The sequence below is a fragment of the Pinus tabuliformis genome, chromosome 4_1, assembly GCF_031772625.1.
Source record: "Pinus tabuliformis cultivar Carrire ecotype Pingquan chromosome 4_1, CPIR1, whole genome shotgun sequence".
Classification (NCBI taxonomy): domain Eukaryota; kingdom Viridiplantae; phylum Streptophyta; class Pinopsida; order Pinales; family Pinaceae; genus Pinus; species Pinus tabuliformis.
In genome coordinates, this window is record NC_142303.1 from 589,437,497 (window position 1) to 589,448,874 (window position 11,378).

Sequence of the window (11,378 nt, forward strand, 5' to 3'; positions counted from 1 at the left end):
GTTGACCCTTTTGGATTTGTTTGTTTTAATTCTTTTTATTTTCAAATGATTCCTTCCAAAATCCCTATATGGAGTTGCATTTATGGACGTGCGTCTTCCACTACTCTAATGAAATATAGTTAAAATATTGTTGAAAAACAAATTTGATAGTGATGATAAGATCTCTACATATGTCCTGGATTTGGGTGTTATATTGGTGGAAAAGTCCTATTAGAATGGGTAGGACAACATTCAATCATGAAATGCTTGAGCCCTCCAAGTGGCGTCCATGCGCCATAACTTCTCTCTGGGTGATAGACATGAGAGTTATTTATGTCTGTCTGGCACATTCATTCAACATCTACTTTGTGATCTCCCTCACTTTCACTCTGATGCATCAGTTAATGCTTGTGTCCTTCCTTATGTCCCTGCTCACATACCAGTCTTATGGTCCTCCCTTGCATCACTTCATGTCGCGCTCAATTGTTGATAGGTATAGTCATTTTCTCGCTCACCTCAACACTACCATCAAATATCGTTACACAAAGATTGTTAATCCATAGTTCACCACCATGGTCCCTAAGAGAGGAAGAGTTAGACAAGGAGGATGATGTCATTGGCGTCCTCCCCGAATTCCCTAGATTGATGACCACATTGAGCTTTTCAACCCTGAAATCCATATTCATATCTGCAACATAGTTCCTTCCTTGGAAGTTGAGTAACGATGAAGATTGGATATGGACATTGAGCTATCCAGAACTTGTTGGCATGCCATCTGTGGACTTTGGAGCTACTAAGAGAAGGCCCAAAAAGAAGAATGGCAGAAACAAATTCCCAAGTCAGTGGAATTCATCAATCGCTTCGCAATCTCTTCAGAAGCATTGGAATATGCTTCCTGCCAGCTCTTTTATCCTCTACGTCCTCTAGCTGCCTAGAAAGTTTTGAGGCTCGAATTTCCAACCACCCGCCTCACTCCCCTCCTCTCCCAGCAGGTGAAATGCAAGATCGAGGCCATGTTGTCCATGGCTCACCAAACCAAAATCATGAAGCGCCAAAGGTGGATAGCTCAAAGCATCCCCCCACCAACGTTGTTTGGAATATAGTAGAAAAACCTTCTTAGCAAGACACAAGCTCATATAGATGCCTCATTATTGAGGAAAAGATGGATGATGAGTCCCCAAACAATGTAAAGGTCGACCAAGTTGGAGTTAACAAAGCGCAACAAGTATCTTCTAACTCCAAGAACAAGCAGGTGGCCTGAACAAGTTCTCTATTTAGTTTCTTTTGCTTTGTTTCTCCTTAGCTCTCTACATGGCACAAGTTTTTATAGCCACACCTGTTGGAATCCCGGCATAAGCTACTTTTGTAAACTCTTTTTAATTTTTGCATGGAATATGGCCCTTTGTCAAACCTACATTCTCATTGAGGGACCATCTAGTTTCCCCTTGTCAAGCTGATGGTCCACATTTAGCTCCTCCCAGTTTGATCTTGGGCTCAGGCCTCTCAATGACTCTATGGTTGTACTATATGTATCATAATTTTGCCAATATAAAGTTGCTTACTTACAAAAAAATTAATTTTTGCATTGAACATATTTATCAATTTATTCAAAATTGTACCTCTCACAATATGTTTTATGAGGAAGTTAGATGCAAGAAATTTACACTTACTTTCCAAGGCCACATGAAGGAATGGTGTGAAACGTTGTTGGCCATGTCGATTCATTCATGGGATCAATTTATTGGTGAATTTTTATTAGCTTTTCAATGTTTTGATTTTCATAGATTATGTGATTAAATCAATAGTCTTTGGATTGGACCCGTTGAATCGTTGGAAAGGTTTCAATTATATTTATTAATCCTTGTTGTAGATTTCCTTCAATGGAATCTCCTTCTTTTACTGATTATTTCAAATATATATATTATTTCTCTTCCTCACAATGGAGAACAAATTATTTATAATAAATTTAAATCATATATTTATTGTCAACAATTTTGCGGGGGGAGAGGCGATGCCGGAACACGGGAGAGAAGCGGAGTCACAACAGGCGCTGACAGAGTCCAGTAGATTACAGCCACTCGCCATCTCCGGAGACAGACAGCGTATTTTACTCCTTTAGGCTTTGGGTCCTGATCTTAGGAAGGCGGGGAGTATCCTTTGGTTGGTCTACCACAGGAAAGTCGTTTTCCCTACAGTGACACCTGGCTGGAAAGAGCGGTTTCACTGCATGCAATCTATCTCCCTGGACACGTAGTGCAGACAGGATGTTCTCTCCATGCAGAAAGCCATCTGGGTTTATCCATGTCTTCACAGTATCTAGTTATAAATAACACACTGATAGTCTAGCTGTAGTTTCCCTCTTCCTTCATTCGCATCAGGTCTTAAGTCTTTTATATAAAGACAACTCTCTCTGTACCGAGATGGTGGCCATAACTGATTCCTATCAGGCGAATGCTTTTTTCTGGGGTCTAGGTTGCGTAATTCATAGATATTGAATGGTTTCATTCTCTGTCTGTTTGTTTTTCTGGGGTGCTGGTGTTTAAAGCTCCAAGCTGAACTGTTCTTGGTCCGCTTTGATGTTTTGACAAAGATGGTTTTGACAAAAGATTCTCTCTCTCCCGCATGTTCCGGCAACGCATGAAAAGGTCAGTCTTCTATCAACCTCCCTTATCTGCTTCTTAGTTTATAAGGCAAATATCTCTGACGATGATTATCAGTAGTTTTTTGTGTTAAGTTTCTGGTTTCTTTGTAGGCAAGGTGACAGTTCTGATTATGTTTATAAAATGCTGAAATCTATTTTCCTTAAGATAAAGAACTCTTTTGTCTTCTATAGTCCGTGTACTGATATTCGTATCAGAATTGGGAGGTGGTGGTGTGTATTCCAGCTCGTTTGTTGCTGTGTAGATTGCCAGGACCATTCCTCTACAAAACCGCTTTCCTCCACCTGAAAGGTAGTTTCAAGGGATGCCTGAAAACCAGTGAAAATCCTGGTTTTTTCCTCATCTCTCCGGCCACCTGAAAATTTTGAATTTTTCTAGGGTCCTTCCCAGCTTTTATGGCTTTTACTCTATCTCTTATTCTCACACTCCATCTAGTACGTATGATCTCTTCCATTTAAGGATATTTAGCTGTCTTGGGGAAAGAGTAGTCCTTTTATGCTGAATTCCGCCACCTTTACCCCTCTCTGGAGTCTTCCTCCGTATTGATCCTATGTCCTTATCTCTCTCAATCCTTTACTTCTCCATATTCCGAGATATCCTCTTGTCTGAATTGTAATCTTTGATTCTGACTGCCCTGGCATTCACAATTAAAAGCTTTCACTTCGGGTCTGTCTTCTCTCAGTTTCACAGTCCTTTCTGCTACGGCCGTCTCCTCCAGGTCTTTTTAAAATAGGGGGTAGTTTTAAGGAAGGTAGTACTTGGCGTTTGATCGCCGTTTATGGCACAAGTGGCTGACAGTGACAACACTGCTATTGGGTACCCCTTCAATCCCATTATCTGAAATGGATGACTCGGATTCTTCTGCCACGCGAGCGCTGGTCCAGGCAGCAATACAAGCTGAGGAGGATCGGTACAATCATTCTATTACTCCAGGCTGGCAAGCCACTGTGGAGGATATGATCATAAAGCCAGCCTGCAGAGGATCACTTAAGTCAAATAAGGTCTCTTCCAATAATGTTGTTTCCCCTACTACCTTCCTTACCAAGGATAGGAATCCAGTCAAGACCGACCCCTCTCCAAAAGCCATATGTGTAGATGGGCTCACCCTCACAGAAAGAATCGATAGCCTAAAGAAACTGTCGCTGGTAGGGAAATGGCAATTTCCCGAGATGGAGGATCAGGACATGCGTAAATGGCTATCGGTAAAATGGGCTCCCCTCATTGGGTATACCCCAATCATCTCCCGCCTAATGAAGGATTGGTATTCCTTCCATTTTCTGAAAGAGTCTGACGTGGAGATCATTTTCAAAAATCCTTGGGTCTATGGAAGAAGTTTCCTAGCACTATCTCGCTGGTATATAGGTTTTGACCCCTTAAAGAACACCCCTTCAAACTGCCTGATCTGGGTGAAGCTCCCAAATCTGCCCTTGGAGCTATGGACGGAAGAATCTCTATCAAAAATAGGGAACTCGATAGGCAGGTTTGTCTATGTTGATCCCTGGTGTAGAGGAGAGACTGATAAGAGAGTTGCCTGGGTCCTTATCGAAAAGCCATACAAAGGCGGTTATCCAGATCACTTAGAGATCGCATGGGGAGATAGCAAAATCCTACAAAGACTAGATTTTTGGGGTATCCCCTTTAGATGCTCCTTTTGTCATAAGACGGGCCACTTGATCAGGAACTGTAGCCGTCGATTACTTCATAAGAACAGGAAATCAAATATCAGACGGGCCAGACATTCTGAGTCTGAGTTTTCCCAGGAAGCCGGTATTTGGGTCTCTGGAATGCAACATCAATCGCAAAACATGGGAAAAAAGTCCCAGTCTTCAGATCCTCCTTCTGTACCTGATCCCCTCTATTCCTATAGAGATTCACAAGTCCGCATAGATTCAGTCACCTCGCCACCTATATGCTCTCAAATTCCTGAACCACGCGAGGACACTCCAGTTCCTCCTCCGCCTGATATGAATAAATCAGACCTTGTCGTAGGCTCTCTTCCTATACAAATCTCATCCTCCTCTCCGTCTCCGGTTAATCTTTGTCAGGGTGATTCGAAGGGAAAAGAACCTATCCGGCCCCATGATTTCGACCCTCATCATGCCCGCTCCCCGGGTAATGCTTCCCCAGATTCTCTGGAAAACAACTTTGACAGTGATATAGACGGCATCCTTAATAGGAATTCACTGGTACTTGAACCGCTTACCATTCACAAGCCGTCCAGCTCGCCCAATCCGTTCATCAGTCCCCAATCTGCTAAAAACATCACTGTCAGGAAGAAATCCAAGGGGGGTACTCGCCATTTTAGAGGGAGGACTGTAGCTTCTGAACAAGATGTGAGAAATTTTTCTCTAGTGGAAGTCCCGGTTCTGGATTCACCTGAATTTCGGCCCCTTAGAGCATACGAGGCCGGTGAAGCATCAAAATGACTTTCCTTATCTCAATGAACATAAGGGGATTGGGCGCAGCCCCTAAATTTAATGCGCTAAAGGATGTATTTTACTCGGCCCATCCGAAGATCATTTTCATCCAGGAGACCATGCATCCCAGCTTTGCATCCATAGTATATTTTAGAAAAATGTTCCCTGCGTGGCATATGGTGGCCACGGAAGCAAACGGTCAATCGGGTGGCCTGGTGGTCCTGTGGGATCGAGTCTGGGTCAAGGCTAAAGCATTTAAATGCATTGCAGGAATCTTAATACATGCTTCAATCAGAGGACAAACTTGCTCTCTCAACATGCTGAACATCTATGCTCCATACAAAAACAGATTGGCCTTTTGGGAAAAACTTTTTGACTCTCACATTCTAGAGATCGATTCGCTGCTAATAGCCGGCGATTTTAACTTGACTCTCAATTCTAATGAGTGCTGGGGGAACTGCAGGAATTTCGACCCTCTGGCAGAGAGAATAAAGAAAGAGCTTCTCTACAGGGACTTATCGGATATTGCTCCTGACAGAATGTTTCCGACTTGGGACAATTGTAGAACCGGACAAGCATATGCAGCTAAGAGGATTGACAGAGTTATTATACATGCCAGTGTTATTGGATTTATGGGTATGCCTGTTGTAACAGTCGGAAAAGACCACTCTTCGGATCACAGGCCTATCTCCCTAACCTGGCAAGGGAACAAGTACAGAGCGGGATACTCTTTCAAATTCAACAGGATATTCTTGGAGGATCAATCCTTCAATGAAATCATAACAGAGAATTGGAAGCTCATACAAGACTCTGATCTGGCCCCATTCATGCCTTTCCGTGAAAAGCTAAAGAGGTTGAAAGAAGTTTCGAAAAACTGGCAAAAAAATAAGAAAAGATCGGATAAAGAGGAACTCATATGCATTCGCAGGGAACTGGATAGCCTTTGGGAGCAGGCTGACCCCAATCGCCTCTCTTTTGACATGAAAAACAAGATTAGAAAGCTGGAAAAAAGGAAAAATATGATCCTCCTAAAAGAGGAGGAATCATGGCGCCTCAAGAGCAGAGCCATCTGGCTCAAAGCAGGAGACAGGAACACAAAATTTTTTCACAAGTTTGCCAATGCGAGAAGAGAAAAAAACTCTATCTGGAGAATCAGAGATGATCGGGGAAACAATCTTTTTTCACAGGACCAAATCACGGCGGAGGCTGTTCGATTCTTCCAAAACCAGTACAGAAGAAGGGAGATTGATCTCCAGGACGCCATGTGGAGTATTGAGAATATGCCAGAAATGTTTAACAATGCTGAATATGAAGACTTCATAAGGCCCATCTCTGAAGATGAACTTCTAAAGGCCATGAAATCATTCAAGAACGATAAAATCCCGGGGTCTGACGGCTGGCCAATAGAATTCTTCCTTCACTATTTTGATCTCTTCAAACGGGATTTGCTGGGTATGGTGGATGCTTCCCGGATGGCTGGGAATATACACTCTGCAACTACATCTACATTCATAGCGCTTATTCCAAAAAAACATAGCGCTGATACCTTTCAGGACTTTCGGCCAATATCATTATGTAATATCACGTTCAAAATCATTTCCAAAATTGTTGCAGAACGTATGAAGCCTCTTCTATCCTCCTATATTTCCAGAGAACAGCACGCTTTTTTAAAGGGCAGAGTAATCTTGGATGCGGTTGCCATGACCCAAGAAAGCCTCTTTAAAATTATATCGAAGAATATGGACGCTGCAATCCTCAAAATCGACTTGCAAAAGGCTTATGATTGTGTCGATTGGGGTTTTTTGAGAATCCTGTTAGCAAAAATTGGACTTAAATCCCAAGGGGTCAATTGGGTCATGTCTTGTGTAGAGAATGTTAAATACTCGGTGATTGTGAATGGCATTCCTTCTATTTTTTTTCAAGCTGAGAGGGGTCTTCGCCAGGGATGTCCCCTTTCTCCACTGTTGTTCATTCTGGTGATGAATTCTCTTAGTAGTTAGATCAACAAAGCTGTTGCGGAGAAGAGATGCCTTCCAGTTAAAATCTGCAAGAACATCTCCATCTCTCATAGTCTTTTCGTTGATGATATTCTCATCCTTGCTATGCTCTGTAGGGCTTCCTGGACCTGCATAAACGACATTCTCTCAAGATTTCAGAGAGCCACCGGCCTGATCATTAACAAGGAAAAATCCTTCCTTCTCCATAATGATGTGAAGTTGGATACTGTCAAATGGATTTCGGACCTGTTGGGTATTGCCCCAAATTCGCTACAGCACGGTTTCAAATACCTGGGTTTTCCATTAAAGGCTAAAGGACATACTATCAGGGACTGGCAATGGCTACTGGACAGATTCTACAAGAGAATTGCCCAATGGGAATACAAATTTCTCTCACTTGCTGGCAGGCTTATATTAGTACAGTCAGTCCTCTGTCAACTGTCAGTCTATTGGGCTCATATTTTCTATCTTCCTAGCAGTATTATTAATCAGATGAACAGGTTGATTGCAAACTTTCTTTGGGGAGGTCATGCAAAACAGAATAAAATCCATCTTGTTAAGATAGCATCCATCGCTGCTCCAAAATGTAGGGGTGGATGGGGCCTGAAGAACATTCGCTCCTTTGGAAATGCACTGCTCTGCAAATCTCTTCACAGAGGCGTATTTGGGGACGGGCCGTGGAGTAATCTCATAAAGACAAAATACCTCAAAGGAAAACCTGTAGAATTCTGGTACAGAAAGCGGTCCTTGGGAACCAGAAATGGCTCGCTGATATGGAATAGCTTACGCAAAGTTCAACCTCTTTTCATGAGAAAATTCTGTTGGACTCTATATTCTGGATCCAACATTTTTATTGCCTTCGACTCCATTTTATCTGGCAAGGGGTTCTCATTTCCTCATCCGTTGCTGCATGAATTTCATAGGCTGGGGATCTTTACGTGGGACAAACTGATTAAGGGGTGGTCAGGTGCCTCACCAATCTGGAAGGAAGGCGAGGAACTTCATCTGCCTCGACAGAAGCTTCCTTTATGGCTGTCGGCAAAGGAGCGACTTATTTGCTTGGGGGTCTCCAGGACAGGCGCTCATGATAGCCTGGTATGGTCCATCCATAAGCCGGTCAGCGTTAAGAACATTTATGAAGACATGTTTTCTGTTGTTTCAGAGAATCCACATCCTTTTTTTCCTACGTGCTTTTGGAAAGCTGCTTGTCCGATGAAGATGGTTATCTTCTCCTGGTTGTTATTCTGGAATAAAAACCTCACATGGGAGACATTGCAAAGGAGATGTTGGCAGGGACCTAGCAGATGCTCGATGTGCCTGAAAGCTTCGGAAACAAACCTGCATATGTTCTTCCACTGCCCATCGTCCCTTCAAATCTGGTATGATTTGTCTATGCATTTTGTTTTCCCTCTCATCCGTTTCTCTTCTGTTCAGGAAGGCTTTCTTTGGTGGAGTGGGCAACCGCCCTCTAGGAGATCGCTGTTCATAATCACCTGCTGGCATCTATGGATCTGGAGGAATGCGCATACTTTCCAAGACTCTAAGGAGCCTATCCAGGCTATCTTCCAGCGTATTCTGGCCTGTCATGAGTCCCTCCATTAACAACTTTTTGTATAAATATGTTTCTCTTTTGATGTCGTCATTTTAGATCTGCAAGCGGACTCTGTATGTCACATGCTCTTTTTGAACATGGTTCCTCTTTTCAGCAGGCTGGGCGCAACTGTTTCATCCATATGTTCTTGATGGTCTGCTTTTTTGGTATAGTTTGTAAAGTTTTTGGGTCTCAACTCAATTAATCTGGGAGAAGTTTAGGCTCTTCTCATAGTCCCTTATGTCGCTCTCCTGATCCGGGTCTTTCTGATAAGGATGGTTAGGCACTAGTCTTGCCGGTATAGAATTGTCATACAGCAATATGAATGAGGTCTGGGCATCTTGCCGTATCAGTCTTTCTCAGTTATTGTATCTAGACCTTTATATATCCTTAATATAAATCTATGACGTTTTTTTTCTTCTGAAAAAAAATATTTATTGTCATTCACCGGCTGATTTAGATTTATATGTGAATTATAAAAATCTGAAAATTGCAAATAATACTTCAAAGGAAGAGCATGAAATATCTGTTACCTCTCATTTTCCCACATATTTATTTCTCGAGGAGTAGATTTCTTGTGAGAATAATGCAAACTCAATCACCAATGAGCAAAACAATGAGGAAATTTTAAGTTCATATAAGGAAAGTTCTCTTTTTCCAGAAATTTTAGCAATTAGCTTGGAATTAGCTGGCATTAAATCTAAAAATTATGTTCAAAGCACAAACCAACCTTGTTATATATCAGTTGATCTGATTGAAGAAAAAAATGTTGAAAATTCTATCATTAATCCTTCAATTCATTCCCCATCAATTCGTGAATCCTTTTGTGATTTATTATTGGATTACAATAAACATAACTTCATTTTAGACAATGCTCCTAGTTTAGATTTTTAATATGAGCATGCGGAAGAGGTTGATCAATTAATTGCTAGCAAAGAAAGGTTCAGGGTGCTCATCCAAGAGATGTTTTTCATTTCTTCTTACTCTCTTTTTTTTGGTAGGCAAGAACCCACGGGGATTTGAACCAATCACCTATCGCAAGGAGTGCCTTAACAGTGCACCCATTCACCGTCAATCCAAAACCCCGTGGGCCATTTCCTCTTACTCTCATTTTTCCTTATATCTTGATTTATTCAATGATTTAAATCAGTAGCGTATTATTTTAGATTCTTTAGATTTGCATCTTGTTGAATATGAAGTGCAAATTGAAATTAGTTTACATTTTAAAATAAATTCATCCCCTTCCTTGTTTTTCAATTTTCTCAATCTCCTAAATGGGATGAAAGAAATTCTATAACAAAGACATGTTTCCAGCAAGTTCTTGATGATTCAGTCTCTTTTACAATTAGCAAGGAGTCTTGAGATTTAAATAATCATCCCGGTGAAATAATTTTTTTGTAATCAATTAAATAATGCTAATGGTTGTCATTCTATTAATACTAATATATCTTTCTCATTGAAGAATGATAGTCCAGATGCAATATTTAATTCTTCTCATTTATCATAGGTTGATCATTTAAAATCTAAATTTTTAAAGAATTCTCAAGATGAGGAGACACCTCGGATTCATCCAATGGTTATGCCTAAACTTCGTGATCTTGTTGAAATCAATTGTACCAGATTCCTCCACAAAGTTTTTCACACAATCCCTACTTGCCCACCAATTGTTCTCGGCATAATCACACCAATTTGTGTACACTATCGATAAATATTTGCTTGCTTCTCTTATATATTTTAGAACCAACTTTAAATATTTTAGATTTATTTTTGGTTCAATCTCTATTTCTGATTTATAATGTACATATTACAATTTTATTTATTTATTTTTCTAACAGTGTTTACTGGCATTTCAGTGCTGACAACATATGGGGAAAAAATACATTTAGTGCATTAGCTAACCTGCTTCAAGTTGATGAAACAATATTACAACTTCAACTTATAGTTATGCTACATCATCTTGTTGCTTTTTTTCTAAATTGACCTTCATGATCCCACACAAATTCCAACACCCACACAAATTCCAACGCTGTAAAATGATTTTAAGTTTACCTCTCAGCCAAAGCTTTCAACTATAAGTTCTTCCCAACATCTAGTATTTCTCCAATCTAATTTTACTAATTCAGTTGAATTTCAAACAGAATAACTATTGATGAGGGAGAGCTTGTTAAATGATGGCTTTCATGAAAAAATATAAGCTTCGTTGGAGGGATCATTTCAAGCAAAGTTCCCTATAATAGCAACACTGTCATATTGTACATAATGCGTGTAATTATTTAAAAAAAAAAATGTTTATTTTATTTCTTCCTATTAGTTTAATTTTTTTGCAGTACCAAGTTTTGATGACATTTATGTGTACGAATAAAAGAACCTGACTAGCTCCACTGGAAATATGACTATACTTAGCCCTGGTTATTCCAACAAAATAAAGTAGGAGGAGTAGTTTAGTTTAGTTGTTTTTATTTTACTTTTCTAAGATACAATGGTTGTTGAATAAGCAAGCGACAAGATTTTACAATAGTCCACCTTAATTCTTGAGGAAAGATTGGAAAACAATGAAAGCATATCTTTGAAATTTTTTGTATACAATAATGTTCATGCTAATATTTTACCAATGGGCTTCTTATGAATCAATGGTGTCTCTCTCTTTTTTAGGTTTGATGCTTGCCTTAGTCTAGATTCAATAAATCTGATGATCGTAAGCATATGGGAACTTCGATAAAGATGCAACTTCTTC

General features: G+C 40.3%; 1 non-coding gene across 1 annotated transcript; it reads left to right on the plus strand.

Moving 5' to 3' along the window:
* Positions 1–581: 581 nt before the first annotated feature.
* Positions 582–658, plus strand: LOC149177344 (small nucleolar RNA SNORD36). The gene has a single exon (XR_016258943.1). It is a non-coding gene; the product is annotated as a small nucleolar RNA SNORD36 (small nucleolar RNA).
* The last annotated feature ends 10,720 nt before the right edge of the window (positions 659–11,378 follow it).